This window comes from Macaca thibetana, chromosome 5, assembly GCF_024542745.1.
Source record: "Macaca thibetana thibetana isolate TM-01 chromosome 5, ASM2454274v1, whole genome shotgun sequence".
In the NCBI taxonomy this organism is placed as follows: Eukaryota; Metazoa; Chordata; class Mammalia; order Primates; family Cercopithecidae; genus Macaca; species Macaca thibetana.
Genome location: NC_065582.1, coordinates 105339293 through 105355872, shown reverse-complemented (window position 1 = coordinate 105355872; position 16580 = coordinate 105339293). Strand labels below are relative to the sequence as shown.

Genomic DNA, 16580 nt, shown 5'->3' with positions numbered 1-16580 from the left:
AAAATTCTAATCTTCAAACATGACTCATATCCTTGTTTCCCATTTAGTGCATCATTTAAAAACTGGCCTTGTGGCTATGTTGCTGTAGCAAGACTGGACTAGGAAATTGGAGGCAACATTCTTAGCTCATGTTAAGTCATCTGTTTAGCCAACAAATATCTATAGAATGTCAACCATGTACCAGGCATTACGCTAGGCATCGGAAGCGCAGTGATAACTCCTGCCCTGGTGGAACTTCAGTTATGCCTCTAATTAGCAGTGGACTCTGAGCAAGTTTTCCTTTCTAAATGCAGGACTTGGACTGGATGTTCTTGAAACATCTCTTACAATGGGAATATTCTATTCCTGAAAGCAGCCAGTTTCCTAGAATCTCTGAGTGGAACTGAGGGACAACAGTGTGGAAGAGACTCTGTAATCACAGTTTAACAAAAAGAATTTTCGTTTTTTTGTGTCTTGTTTTGTTGCTGTTGTTTTTCTGGTGATCATAGCTTACTTTTCTGGAAAATTGTATAAAATTTTTCCCGAGAAGGGGAAAGAAAAAAAATGAGAAACTTTAGTCATTTACACATACATGTTCATGAAAGTACATGATAAGAACATAATTCAGTCTAAGTAAAAAGATTTCCTGAAACTTTTAACATATGAAATTATCCCTGTGGAAATCAAGTGTGTTCATTTTACACGTGTATTTAACAGAGGTTACATTTTGACAAACTTTTATTTAAACATTCAGTCCCTAAGATCCATGAGGTGACTCCAGTTAAATAAATGTGTATGCTGTGGTGCGCAGCAGCAGGCCGCAGGGGCCTCATCCTCTGGGAACTCACACTGTGCTAGTTTTTCCCACATGAATTGAACAGCTTTTTCAAAATCTCTTTTTTTAACTCAAAATTTTAGCATTTATAATGGAAATATTCTGCCCTTGGATAGTGAGTAGATCACAACAGAACATGCTGAGATGGCATAAGAGTGAAAAGTTAGCATAAGAGTCCTGCTTTGGCAGTGAAAAGTTGTGCTTTGATAAACTGATAGAGATTGGGAAAGAACTGTCTGCCTACTGTGTGATCTTTAAATTGTACTTACTGGGCATTCTCCATCAGCAGCATAGAGAATATAAGTTTTCTTTGATGCATTTTTTGGTTTTTTAAGTATCTATGTTGTTTGGCATCAATTAAACTAAAAGATGTTTTCATGGATTAACAGGAATGTTTATTTTACTGTTGATTTTTTTAATGTCATTGTAAGAAGGATATCCCCATCTGTGCTTCACTCATGGTAACTTGGAAATAAAGACATTTTTATTTGTATAAGTGCTATTTGAGAGTTTGAAAAACTGAGTGTGGTATTATATAACCAAGTATAGATTTCTGTTTCAGATGTGGCCACCCAGAAGGGCTAAGCCACCTTCCCCTCTGTCTTCTTCTGTTCATTCCATTCCTTTTATTCCTAACTGTAGTAATGGAAGCTTTCAGCAGAGCCAAACAGAGGGGCTGTGGAGATGCTCACAGGTTGGATTAATCACATGTGCCCTGTTTATCTGTGAATAGATAAGGTAGAGTGTAACCAGTGGGACAAATGCAGTGGATACTCACAGAGCCTAAGCTAATATGCTAGGGAGAGTCAAGAGGAGTTTAGAAGCTGTGTCAGTGTCTTCAGATTCCCAGACTGCTTTCTTCAAAATGCTTGGGCCCTGGGATAATCTGAGCCAATCTGTGATGACTGAGGTGGTGACAGGACCAGAGTTAAAGGGACTCTGGAACCCCTTCAGAGTAATATCATTCCATGGGTTAGCTGAAAACATTTGGAGTGGCTGAAGAAAAAAAAAAAAAAAGTGGTCTGAGACATAAACACCTTTTTTTTTAAGTCATTAATATAGTACTTTTAATGAAAACACTATGTTCTTGTAAATCCCACATCTTTATACAGGTAGATAAAATAGTAAGCAAAACCTATAAAAATAACTGAAAATAAAATCTAATTATTTTAATTAGATTTAAAACCTAAATCTTAGAATTTTGCTTCACAAATGTAGTCATTTTTTTTTTTATACTTTAAGTTCTAGGGTACATGTGCACAATGGGCAGGTTTGTTACATATGTATACATGTGCCATCTTGGTGTGTTACACCCATTAACTCGTCATTTACATTAGGTATATCTCCTAATGCTATCCCTCCCCACCCCACCCCCACTCCCCACAATAGGACCCAGTGTGTGATGCTCCCCTTCCTGTGTCCAAGTGATCTCATTGTTCAATTCCCATCTATGAATGGGAACATGCGGTATTTGGTTATCGGTTCTTCTGATAGTTTGCTGAGAATGATGGTTTCCAGCTGCATCCATGTCCCTACAAAGGACACAAACTCATCCTTTTTTATGGCTGCATAGTATTCCGTGGTATATATGTGCCACATTTTCTTAATCCAGTCTGTCACTGATGGACATTTGGGTTGATTCCAAGTCTTTGATATTGTGAATAGTGCCGCAATAAACATACGTGTGCATGTGTCTTTATAGCAGCATGATTTACAATCCTTTGGGTATATCCCCAGTAATGGGATGGCTGGGTCAAATGGTATTTCTAGTTCTAGGTCCTTGAGGAATCGCCACACTGTTTTCCACAATGGTTGAACTAGTTTACAGTCCCACCAACAGTGTAAAAGTGTTCCTATTTCTCCACATCCTCTCCAGCACCTGGTGTTTCCTGATTTTTTAATGATTGCCATTCTAACTGGTGTGAGATGGTATCTTATTGAGGTTTTGATTTGCATTTCTCTGATGGCCAGTGATGATGAGCATTTTTTCATGTGTCTGTTGGCTGTATGAATGTCTTCTTTTGAGAAGTGTCTGTTCATATCCTTTGCCCACTTTTTGATGGGGTTGTTTGTCTTTTTCTTGTAAATTTGATTGAGTTCTTTGTAGGTTCTGGATATTAGCCCTTTGTCAGATGATTAGATTGCAAAATTGTCTCCCATTCTGTAGGTTGCCTGTTTACTCTGATGGTAGTTTCTTTTGCAGTGCAGAAGCTCTTTAGTTTAATTAGATCCCATTTGTCAATTTTGGCTTTTGTTGCCATTGCTTTTGGTATTTTAGACATGAAGTCCTTGCCCATGCCTATGTCCTGAATGGCATCACCTAGGCTTTCTTCTAGGGTTTTTATGGTTTTAGGTCTAACATTTAGGTCTCTAATCCATCTTGAATTAATTTTCGTATAAGGAGTAAGGAAAGGATCCAGTTTCAGCTTTCTACTTATGGCTAGCCAATTTTCCCAACACCATTTATTAAACAGGGAATCCTTTCCCCATTTCTTGTTTTTGTCAGGTTTGTCAAAGATCAGATGGCTGTAGATGTGTGGTATTATTTCTGAGGGCTCTGTTCTGTTCCATTGGTCTATATCTCTGTTTTGGTACCAGTACCATGCTGTTTTGGTTACTGTAGCCTTGTAGTATAGTTTGAAGTCAGGTAGCATGATGCCTCCAGCTTTGTTCTTTTGACTTAGGATTGTCTTGGAGATACGGGCTCTTTTTTGGTTCCATATGAACTTTAAAGCAGTTTTTTCCAATTCTGTGAAGAAAGTCATTGGTAGCTTGATGGGGATGGCATTGAATCTATAAATTACCTTGGGCAGTATGGCCATTTTCACAGTATTGATTTTTTCTATCCATGAGCATGGTATGTTCTTCCATTTGTTTGTGTCCTCTTTTATTTCACTGAGCAGTGGTTTGTAGTTCTCCTTGAAGAGGTCCTTTACATCCCTTGTAAGTTGGATTCCTAGGTATTTTATTCTCTTTGAAGTTATTGTGAATGGAAGTTCATTCATGATTTGGCTCTCTGTTTGTCTGTTACTGCTGTATAAAAATGCTTGTGATTTTTGCTCATTGATTTTTGTATCCTGAGACTTTGCTGAAGTTGCTTATCAGCTTAAGGAGATTTTGGACTGAGACAATGTGGTTTTCTAAATACACAATCATGTCATCTGCAAACAGGGACAATTTGACTTCTTCTTTTCCTAACTGAATACTCTTTATTTCTTTCTCTTGCCTGATTGCCCTGGCCAGAACTTCCAACACTATGTTGAATAGGAGTGGTGAGAGAGGGCATCCCTGTCTTGTGCCAGTTTTCAAAGGGAATTTTTCCAGTTTTTGCCCATTCAGTATGATGTTGGCTGTGGGTTTTTCATAAATAGCTCTTATTATTTTGAGATACGTTCTATCAATACCGAATTTATTGAGAGTTTTTAGCATGAAGGGCTGTTGAATTTTGTCAAAGGCCTTTTCTGCATCTATGAGATAATCATGTGGTTTTTGTCTTTGGTTCTGTTTATATGCTGGATTACGTTTATTGATTTGCATATGTTGAACCAGCCTTGCATCCCAGGGATGAAGCCCACTTGATCATGGTGGATAAGCTTTTTGATATGCTGCTGGATTCGGTTTGCCAGTATTTTATTGAGGATTTTTGCATCGATGTTCATCAGGGATATTCATCTAAAATTCTCTTTTTTTGTTGTGTCTCTGCCAGGCTTTGGTATCAGGATGATGTTGGCCTCGTAAAATGAGTTAGGGAGGATTCCTTCTTTTCCTATTGATTGGAATAGTTTCAGAAGGAATGGTACCAACTCCTCCTTGTACCTCTGGTAGAATTCGGCTGTGAATCCATCTGGTCCTGGACTTTATTTGGTTGGTAGACTGTTAATTATTGCCTCCATTTCAGAGCCTGCTATTGTTCTCTTCAGGGATTCAACTTCTTCCTGGTTTAGTCTTGGGAGAGTGTAAGTGTCCAGGAAATTATCCATTTCTTCTATGTTTTCTAGTTTATTTGCATAGAGGTGTTTACAGTATTCTCTGATGGTAGTCTGTATTTCTGTGGGGTCAGTGGTGATATCCCCTTTATCATTTTTTATTGTATGTATTTCATTCTTCTCTCTTTTCTTCTTTATTAGTTTTGCTAGCGGTCTATCAATTTTGTTGATCTTTTCAAAAAACCAACTCCTGGATTCATTGATTTTTTGGAGGGTTTTTGTGTCTCTCTCTCCTTCAGTTCTGCTCTGATCTTAGTTATTTCTCACCTTCTGCTAGCTTTTGAATGTGTTTGCTCTTGCTTCTCTAGTTCTTTTAATTGGGATGTGAGGGTGTCAATTTTACATCTTTCCTGCTTTCTCTTATGGGTATTTAGTGCTATAAATTTCCCTCTACACACTGCTTTAAATGTGTCCCAGAGATTCTGGTATGTTGTATGTTTGTTCTCATTGGTTTCAAAGAACATCTTTATTTCTGCCTTCATTTCATTATGTACCCACTAGTGATTCAGGAGCAGGTTGTTCTGTTTCCATGTAGTTAAGCGGTTTGATTGAGTTTCTTAGTCCTGACTTCTAGTTTGATTGTACTGTGGTCTGAGAGACAGTTTGTTATAATTTCTGTTCTTTTACGTTTGCTGAGGAGTGCTTTACTTCCACCTATGTGGTCAATTTTAGAATAAGTGTGATGTGGTGCTGAGAAGAGTGTATATTCTGTTGATTTGGGGTGGAGAGTTCTGTAGATGTCTATTAGGTCTGCTTGGTGCAGAGTTGTGTTCAATTCCTGGATATCCTTATTAACTTTCTGTCTCCTTGATCTGTCTAATGTTGACAGTGGGGTGTTAAAGTCTCCCATTATTATTGTATGGGAGTCTAAGTCTCTTTGTAAGTCTCTAAGAACTTGCTTTATGAATCTGGGTGCTCCTGTATTGGGTGGATATATATTTAGGATAATTAGCTCTTCCTGATGAATTGATCCCTTTACCATTATGTAATGGCCTTCTTTGTCTCTTTTGATCTTTGATGGTTTAAAGTCTGTTTTATCAGAGACTAGGATTGCAACCCCTGCTTTTTTTGTTTTCCATTTGCTTGGTAAATCTTCCTCCATCCCTTTATTTTGAGCCTATGTGTGTCTCTGCATGTGAGATGGGTCTCCTGAATACAATAAACTGATGGGTCTTGGCTCTTTATCCAGTTTGCCAGTCTGTGTCTTTTAATTGGACCATTTCATCCATTTACATTTAAGGTTTATATTGTTATGTGTGAACTTGATCCTGTCATTATGATATTAGCTGGTTATTTTGCTTGCTAATTGATGCAGTTTCTTCCTAGCATCGATGGACTTTACATTTTGATATTGTTTTTGCAATGGCTGGTACCGGTTGTTCCTTTCCATGTTTAGTGCTTCCTTCAGGATCACTAAGGCAGGCCTGGTGGTGACAAAAATCTCTAAGCATTTGCTTGTCTGTAAAGGATTTTATTTCTCCTTCACTTTTGAAACTTAGTTTGGCTGGATATGAAATTCTGGGTTGAAAATTCTTTTCTTTAAGAATGTTGAATATTGGCCCCCACTCTCTGTATTTCCTGAATTTGAATGTTGGCCTGCCTTACTAGGTTGGGGAAGTTCTCCTGGATGATATCCTGCAGAGTGTTTTCCAACTTGGTTCCATTTTCCCCCTCACTTTCAGGTACACTAATCAGACGTAGTTTCGGTCTTTTCACATAATCCCATACTTCTCGGAGGCTTTGTTCATTTCTTTTTAATCTTTTTTCTCCACACTTCTCTTCTCACTTCATTTCATTCATTTGATCTTCAATCACTGACACTCTTTCTTCCAGTTGATCGAGTTGGTTACTGAAGCTTGTGCATTTGTCACAAATTTCTCTTGTTATGGTTTTCATCTCAATCAGTTCTTTTAAGGTCTTCTCTGCATTGATTATTCTAGTTATCCATTCATCCATTCTTTTTTTCAAGGTTTTTAATTTCTTTGCACTGGTTACGTAGTTCCTCCTGTAGCTCTGAGAAGTTTGATCGACTGAAGCCTTCTTCTCTCAACTCGTCAAAGTCATTCTCCATCCAGCTTTGCTCCGTTGCTGGCGATGAGCTGCGTTCTTAATAAAAGTACTATCCCTAATGATTGCTGCAAAAAACATGGAATATTTTATTTTTATTTTTTGGAATTCTGGCAGAAAGTAGTGGTCTCAATATGGCACTGGATGGCCAGTCTTCAAAACAAGTGAAACCAAATATCTAGAAAGAACCAATAATGTCTTAGCTTACCATTTATTCATGCAACTATTCATTCTTCAACTATTTATAGCTTGCCTACGTTATGTCACTTCCCCTCAACCTTCTTTTCATCTCTACAACCATTTCTTCGATATCCTCCTCCAAGTTGATTATGCCATTTTAAAAACAGGGCTTTAAATCTTATCTGTCAACCTATTACCTGGGACAAGCTGGATGAAAAGCCTTTGGTCTTCAGTGTTTGTTAGCCAGTTTGAGTTAAATAAGAAAAGATTGAGCCAGCCACCACCTCTTTGGAAGATTTCTCTGGGGCCAAATATTAGCCTAAAATCCTTCTTATTGGGGACGTAAGTGAATCTTCAAGTCTTCAGATTTCCTTGTGATGGCTAGGACTTGCCATCAGGGTTTTAGAAGCACAACCACAAGTATTTAATGAAAGCAGACATCTTGAAACCAGCAGGTTTCCATTGGTTGGTTGTTTCTAGATGCCCAAGAATAAGTCTGCTGCTGACTGTTGAGTTTATGTTCCAAGCCAGCCTCAGATACATTTGAATTACAGTGTCTCTAGAACTCTGGCTTGTCATCAGTGGGGCTTCCCTCCACCACCACCCCCAATCTCCTACATTCTCAATGTCGAGATGAAGTTTTCCCTCAAATGATTAACTGCACATGGTAGGAGTATGTCATCCAGTGGTGACAGAGCTCATACGGAGGAGAGCTACCATCCATCTTCAGGTTTCACTCTAGAAACCTCTGAGACTAGCGCTCGCAGTTGCACTCATTAATACTATGCCTCATTCCAAAAGAGGTCCAAAGCAGTTTGCAGAGAAACAGACTACAAAAATGGTGATAATACCAGGGCAAAAGAGAATAGAAAAAAATGAAGCTAAAGGTACGATAAAGAAAATCATGGACTTTAATTCATGAAATAAAATTCATAGGTCCTATATAGATGAGATTGATCTATATTTGACACAGCTTCCTAGCAGACAAAGAAAAGTGAGAACTAAGATTAGTTAGAATTTGGGATTGTGAAGAGAGGAAGGGGTGTAATGGCACAGCAGTCTGCCCACCTAGACTCCACTCTGTGAGTAGGGGCTAAGCCTCCTGAATTCTTGGTACCTCCTACAACCATACCAATATTTTTAGGGCCAGGTTCACATGGGTTCATTATTCCTTTTTCCAAAGTGTGCCTTTGAAACTGATATCCAAGTTTTCTAAAGTGCAGTTTTGGAGTAGAGAATCCATTGAATTGGAGTCACAACCCATTGCAGGTGTCAACTCCTCATCTTAGCAGTATTCATCTTTTGGGGAGTAAATTCAAATCAGAATGAAGGAATGAAATGTAACTCCAAAATTACATATAGTATCACAGGAAAGGACTTTTCCTCCCTGGAGTCTAGTTTTACATTTAGACCCATGTACCCATGAGTCTAAGTATTTACTAAGCTCTCTACGCACAAAGGTCTCAAGAAGATAACAATCACTCATAATCACCATAAATTAAATCAATTGCCTGTGATGCACTAAAGAGGTTTAATGTGGCTCTTTTAGCCTTTTGGATAGTTTTCAGAATGCCTGTAGAAGCACTGCTTTATAGATTTACCTTGGCCCCATTCATTCATTTACACAATAAATAATCCTCACACTCTAACTGTGTGCCAGGCACTGTGCCAAGCACTGAGGATAAAAAATCTCCACAACCTGCAGTTATAATGATTATTTTGTTTTTGTTACTGAACATTCAGAAAAATACTTAACTCTTGTTGCATTTTCTTCTAGCCAACCAACCAGCCTCTTCAGTATTATCTCATTTTTATTTTGATCTCTAAATTACTATGTGAGGTAGTCTGGCAGGAATTAATCCCCACTTTAGAGATTAGAAGAAAGTGTAAAACTTGCCAGGGTCACACAGAGCAGGGATCCAAACCAGTTCTCCCAACTCTAAGGCCTAAACTTTCTCTCTTAGACTATTCTCCCAATTAGGCATTTTCCCTTCATTTCCTGACTTCCAATTTGCTAGATGGAAAAGGATAAGCAGCTCTTTATGACACTATAAATACAGATCTACAGATTTCTCAGAAAACCAAGCAAGTAAAAAGGAATAATCAGAACACAGGTTATTTTTAGACTACTGCCTGATTTAATGTGAGCCTTCCATGACCTTAGAGGCCCTAGATGTGGGCTTAGGCGTATTTTCAGGGCTGACTTATAGGTGGAGGGGAATAGAAAGATACTGTGTTCTTATTCTTTGTCACTATCAATTTAAAAATAAATTAAGTCCCCCAGTAAGAGAAAATAACATTTTTCCATGTTTGTTCCTTTTTACACGCATCTCTCAATAGTTAACATTTGACATCCTTTTGCAGTCCAGCCTCCTTTCCCAACCTACCAGGGATAATATTTCCCTATTCCCAAAGCTTGAAGAACAGGAAACTATAGTGGAAGGGTTTCTGACAACACCACAAATCACCTGACAACATCCCCAGTGGCGTTTACCTTCATGCTCTATGATACATGGACCTGTGACCCCCTCCTCATTTTTCACACCAGGATGCTGGTATCCAGTCATTGGGGTAGAACTGGCTCAGTAATGTTTTCCATCTGCTGGCTTGGCCCCAGTCATCATAGATTGTCATCTGGGTTCTGTCTTACGGTTTCCTGGGCCAAGGTTAGAGACACTACAGAAGAACAACTACATATTCTGTTGGCACTGTCAACAAAACAAGATTTTGCTGAAGTATCTAAAAGAAATTTACTGGAGGAAAAAAGGTTTAGTCAAAGAGTTCAGAAATGCTTTTTTCTACCATCTCTCTTCATTTCTTCTCTCCCACATCTTCAAATCCTGATAGATCTCGAATGTCACCTCTAAGTAGATTTTCCCAACACCTTCACCTTTGACTTGCCCCTGTGCCCCTGGAGAACTTAATTCATACCGCATTGCATTGCCATTATTTATTTGTATTTTCCTCCCTCCCACTAGACTGTAAACTCTTCAAAGGAGAGTAGCCACTGTGTCTTTTAAAGTTCATAACATACAGTGTGTTTCTGTTGAGGAAATGATTTGCAAGTTTAGAAAAAATTAGTAATGCCTGTTAGTTTTAAACTAAACCTACAGGAATAAATTATGTTGAAAGTTGCTATTATTAAAAATGAAGTACTTTAAAATGTTTTTCCTTCTGTAAAATGTTAGAAATAGGAAGTTTATTGTTTGGGGTTTCAAGCTATCCTTTTAAAGGTAAATTTTTAAAAACAATTGCAATTTTGTGTTGTTGAAACTCACAGGATATGTAAAATTATTCAGATCATTTAGATTTGACCTCAGACATTTGACAACTCTGTCATGAGTTAAAAGGCCCAATAAGTTTGTGCTTATCATTCTAAAATGGGTTCCTGCTTTACTTGAAAATTTCACATTATCAGTATATTGTTATCTAAAAGATGCACATGCTTAGTCAAGATAGAAATCATTTCTAAAAGAATGTAAGACTTTTTAAAAAATCTACCACTTCAGTGATGGCTTGCACAGTTTAGGGTTACATGATGAGGTGACCACAGGAGCAATTCTGGAAGAAGGAATGTTGGGGACAAAAATTTGGCTTGAACAGAAGCCAAAACCAGCCACCATAGCATTAAGACCCTTCACACCAAATTTTCATCAAAGGGCAGGAAGAGGTATTCATGGTTTGCTCTCATTTAAACACAACCTAGGGACCCTAGCTCCATCTTCTTTAATCCATGGTTCCTAGAACTATATATGGGAAGTCTTTATTTGCCATGTGTGGCGGTGGTGCATTTCACTTGTACCCTCAGTCAGTCACATGACCCTCAGTCAGTCCTATTTGCAGGGGAGGCTGGGAAACGTGGGCTACTGTGTACCCAGGAAGGAAAGGACTGTGCTGAACAGCTATCTAGTCTCTGAAATTTGAAAGCATCTCACAGGATACCTTGTTTCAGGCACAGAGTCATGGGAGTCGACGAGGGTATACCAACACCAGAGCTATTTGAATGATTAGGATTTAGTGACTGACTGGATGGGGATGTAGAAAGACAGATGATAGGACTGACAGTTTCTTAACCTTTCCCTATCTCTGTCCTTTTGGGGCTCTCTGAAAATTATTTCTAAAAAACAACTGGACAAGGCTGTGGATAGTTGTCTATTGCAAAGTTGTTCTGAAACAGTAACCGATTAATTCACAAGATGTATATTAACAGGCTTTCCACATCCACTCTAGATCATGTGAATTTTCAGAGGGACCATAGTGTGATCTGAAAGAGCATCATCTAATTAATGTGAATTAACATTAGCAAGTGCAGTACTGTTACAGACACATTAAAGGCTTTTACAGAGAAGAAAAGTCATGAAATGACATGCTAATTTAGTATGTGGGCACCAGAAGAGCTATTATCTATTCAAAAATAGTTGTAAAAGAAAAGAATCAGCCAAGACAAGCTGGTTGCTAATGGTTTTAGCGTGGGAGGAGAAAACTGCATTGCAATTCTTGGCTCTGAGTTAGGGTCAGGAAGATCAGTAGCCCAGCGTTGACCTTTGTGTTTGGAATCTTTCATATTGACTCACCAGACGCTTGTAATTTGGTGAGCCAAATAACAGAAATGTAGACAAGGTCTCTGTGCCTGAACTTTAAACCTCTGAGTAGCTTATCCTTTATGATAATAATTAGCATTGCTTGGAATCTAGAGCAGAGTAATCACCTAAGACCTACCATATTAATCTAAATTAAATCAATAAGTTACCACCAGAGAACCCACTGGGAAAATGAAGGTGGGAAGCTGAGAAGCTCAGCTGCTTAACTTTGTGTATTGTTTGTTTGTAAGTCTGTTTGGAGGTGATTTTTTAAAGTGATATGTTTAACAGAAGGAAAGAATTTCAGCAACGTTGATACAATCACACATTTACAAGTGTCAGGGTTGTCCGACCCCTTTGAATCCAAGGGGACCTTTTACTCCTTATTTCTCCTCCTGATGTTGAAGTAATAAGTGTCCTTTTATAATCAGGCCAATGGTATTTTTTTAACTTAGTGATATCTATTTAGGGTAGAAAACTATGAAGGTAAACATTTTAAATAGACTTTATTCTCACCATCTAGAGATAATCACTGTCAATATTTTGATAAATTTCTTTCAATTCATAAGCATGTATGTATAAGTATCTATCTATCTATATATATATACCCACATAAACAGGGCTTTAAATACAAGTTAACCTTTATATGAAAGGTACTTCCCAAATTATTCATTTTCAAAAATTTGTTTTTAATGTTGTATTGTAAGATTTACTATTTTTTATTTAAGCATTTTCCTATTTTTGTACATTTCAGCTGTTTCCAGCTTTTGAATATCCTTGTGCATAAATCTTTGTCCTTATCTTTGATTACTTCCTTAGGAGAAAGTCTTAGAAATGGAATTATTAGGTCCAAGGTTATAATCCTTTTTAAGGCTTCTAGTATCTATGGAACACATTGCACCCTGGGAAATTTGCTGCAGTTTATTCCTATCATCTGGGTATGAGAGGGCCCATCTGACCAAAATCATTCCAACACTATTATTCTTCACTCATCAAGTAGAAATTGGACATGTTAGGGCCTCTATAGCATTATGGGCTGCTTTGCTTCCTAACTGGCCATCTTGAGTATACACTGTGAGAGGCTATCACAACAAACCTTATTATGGCTATCCTTAGTCTAAAGGTGAACAAGAGCGTGCACACCATCGAAGATGCATCCTGCATGAACACGTGCACTGCCTTGTTCTTAATGAGCAAGGTCAGGCTGGCGTAAGTTTTGTTATATTTAGATGTCCTAAGCATCCTTTGGGAGGGTTGTGTTTGGTCTTCAGGGTTGATATGCTGGGTCTCTTTCCCAGAAATGTCTGGTCTAGCAATAAAGGAAACTCCAAGCGTGAAAATTGCACTTCATGGGCCCAGTGGAGTTTTCCTGCTGACATAGAATTGATTGACTAAATATAAATCACTCTGACTTGAGTGATTCTGTCCACTCAGGATGAATTGGAGAGAAATCACCAGAAGGAAATTGGTCTCTGAAGTGTGAGACATTGGATTATTGCCGTCAGGAGCAATGCTTGTCAGGAACGTTGCATTTTTGCCTTATTTCTGATATCATGTTATTTGGAGCAATATTGGATTTGCCGTATGATTTAGAGCTATCTTTTTCTGGGTGTACATGTTCTTTCAATTCCTTTTCCATTTTAGTAATCTATAAATAATAGATTTATCATAGTTATGGTTTATAATGCTTGGTTTATTCTGTAACAATATCACATTTTCCTCAACTTTTTCTTAAATGCTCAACCATGTTACAGAAATCAATTAAATCATTAAATAAATATGAGTGTCAGGCCCTATCATGGGCCCTGGAGTTGAAACAGTAAATAAAACCAACAAAGCTCTAATGTAAGCCATTTTGGAGCTTACCTTCTGGTATGGAAAGACAACACACAAACGCATAGTATGTCATATGCTGACGATAGCTCTGGAGAAAAATAGAGTGAGCAAAGAGAGCAGGATGGATACAGAGGGATTTAGCAGTGTGCTGTTCTATATAGGATGATCAAGAGAAGCCCTACTTTAAGGAGCCATTTGTACAGACCTACAGAGAACTGGGCTGTAAGCTGTTTGGATACTTTGTAGAATGACCTACCAGGTAGAGAGAATAGCAAATGCAAAGGTCCTGAAGTGGTGGCTTGCTGGGTTTCTTCAAGGAACAATACCCAGGAGGGTGGAATGAGCAAGTAGGAGGAGAAGGAGAGGTGGCAGAGCTCAGCACAGGCAGGACCTAGTTTGCCTTCACTGGGCTTTTGGCTCTGCGTGAGAAGTGTGTCACAGAGGATTTTGGGCAGACCCAACCCAGCGGTCTTTATACTACAACAAATTGGTCATTATTTTTCCCAAATATTAATTTTAAAAGAACTTAATCTTACTAATGTGGGATATTTTAAAGTCCATATTCTCATGGAATCTAGATGGAAATTGAAACTTAAAAGATAAAACATAGTTGGGTCAAATACTTTAAGATGTTTTCCTTAGATTTATAAAACGCATATTGCACCTACTATTTCATCTGTCATCTTTACTACAGATATAAAACAGATAGCAGCAGCATCAGAACTTTGGGTGAGTTACTTCACTATTTCACACAGTATGTTTTCATTTAACTTGTTTTTATTCATCTTCTCTCTTCTTGTTTTTCATATGTGATTTGAATGTTTTCACGTTTGTTTCTAGTGGCTGAAGAAATACGTGGTACCATTGCATAACTACCTCCACCCCTGGATAATTGTCCTCCTTATTTTTAGGAAGCAGAAAATAGCTTATTGTGTTATAATTAGCCACTGGTGCCCACCCAAATATGATTACTATGGCAAGAACTTTTGCTTCTTTTTTTTTTTTTTTTTTTTTTGAAACAGAGTCTCGCTCTGTTGCCCAGGCTGGAGTGCAGTGGTGCAGTCTCGTCTCACTGCAACTTCCACCTCCCAGGTTCAAGCTCTTCTTTTCTTTTTTAGGGGAGGGAACAAGGGCAAGAGCAGGAAGAAGGATAAATCGTGATTTTTTTTGTTTTTGTTTTTGTTTTTTTGAGATGGAGTCTCGCTCTGTCACTCAGGCTGGAGTGCACTGGTGCAGTCTCGGCTCACTGCAACCTCCGCCTCCTGGGTTCAAGTGATTCTCCTGCCTCAGCCTCCCAAGTAGCTGCGATTATAGGTGTGCGCCACCACACCCAGCAAATTTTTTGTAATTTTAGTACAAATGGGGTTTCACTGTGTTAGCCAGGATGGTCTCGAACTCCTGACCTCATAATCTGCCTGCCTTGGCCTCCCAAAGTGCTGGGATTACAGGCATGAGCCACTGTGCCCGGCCAGATCGTGATCACTTTTAAATGAAATACTTGGGAAATCTTGAAAGATTCGTATTTTTTCAAGATCTCTGAGCAGTTTTTTTAAAAAATCCCTACAAGCTCAGTTAAAACTAAATATTCTAAACAGTGAGAAGTGTAGGTTTTCTTTCACCTGTCTTCTAATTAGAACCTCTTACTCATCTCTAGCACGAGTCATTTATTTTGTCTAGTACAAAGAATATTTCGAATACTCATGACTAAAGAGCTCAGGAGTTCTAGCTAAATAAGAATCTTGAAGCATTGGAGTTTTGAAAATCTGCATAAAGATTTTGAAAATTTTTTAAAGATTCATATTGTAACAGTATACTGTTGGTCCAGTTTTTCTTAATCTACTAAACACGAAATAGCATAGGTCAGATGTGATTTTCTTGCTTTCTGCTCCTGTACAATCCAGGAGTGTTAACCAAAAAGCAAAATTTGCGACATCGGTTGTATTTCCATGGCTACTGATTGTAATATTACAAACCTGAGATTACTGGCTAGTTCAGCATGAAGGTGAAGGAAGATTCCTCCTTGGATAGGCTCTCTAAAACCAACACCAAGGGGAATATTATCAGAGCTGCTTCCAGCAGTGTGACCTTTCAAAAATGTTCTCATTATACTGAGAGCTTTGTTTTATTCTGTGAGGGTTTTTATCATTTGTTGTTGTTGCTTAATATTTTAATTTTGTGTGGTTGTTTGTTTTATTTATTCCTCCACCCCAGGTGACCGGGTAGGAAAACGGTTATTTTAGATGTTAGAAGCCCCTCTGTTAAGAAGCAGTTTCTGCCTTCATTTAATTCTTCTTCCACAAATAAGATTTATTTTGGAACTTCAGTCAAAAACATTTGTACTTTGTACAGGACGAACATCTGCCTTCCTACAAAAGCTGCTGGCCTTCCTGATGTTAGATAAATGCATTTTGTTCTTTGAAAACCTCTCATAGAGAAGAGACTGTACAGTCTAAAGAGAAGCCCACTCATTCTTGAATCCAGAGCGCCTCTTTGTGGCCCAAACATGTTACTACAGAAGACCGTTTTTTTGGTTGTTTTTGTTTTTGTTTTTGTTTTTGGTGTTTTTTAATTATACTTCAAGTTCTAGGGTACATATGCATAACATGCAGGTTTGTTACATATGTATACTTGTGCCATGCTGGTGTGCTGCACACATCAACTCGTCAGCACCCATCAACTCGTCATTTACATCAGGTATCACTCCCAATGCAATCCCTCCCCACTCCCCCCTCCCCATGATAGGCCCCGGTGTGTGATGTTCCCCTTCCCGAGTCCAAGTGATCTCATTGTTCAATTCCCATCTATGAGTGAGAACATGCGGTGTTTGGTTTTCTGTTCTTGCGATAGTTTGCTGAGAATGATGGTTCCCAGCTGCATCCATGTCCCTACAAAGGACACAAACTCATCCTTTTTGATGGCTGCATAGTATTCCATGGTGTACATGTGCCACATTTTCTTAATCCAGTCTGTCACTGATGGACATTTGGGTTGATTCCAAGTCTTTGCTATTGTGAATAGTGCTGCAATGAACATACGTGTGCATGTGTCTTTATAGCAGCATGATTTATAATCCTTTGGGTATATACCCAGTAATGCGATGGCTGGGAGAAGACCGTT

The 16580-nt window shown here is 38.4% G+C and overlaps 2 protein-coding genes across 5 annotated transcripts in view; one reads left to right on the top strand and one right to left on the bottom strand.

The window, feature by feature from the left end:
* SCFD2 (sec1 family domain containing 2) overlaps window positions 1-16580 on the top strand; it is an 807609-nt gene that overhangs the window by 345622 nt on the left and 445407 nt on the right. The window lies entirely within an intron of this gene.
* Window positions 1-16580, bottom strand: part of LOC126954756 (60S ribosomal protein L14-like) — a 1186913-nt gene that overhangs the window by 996673 nt on the left and 173660 nt on the right. The gene's annotated exons all lie outside the window — the stretch shown is intronic.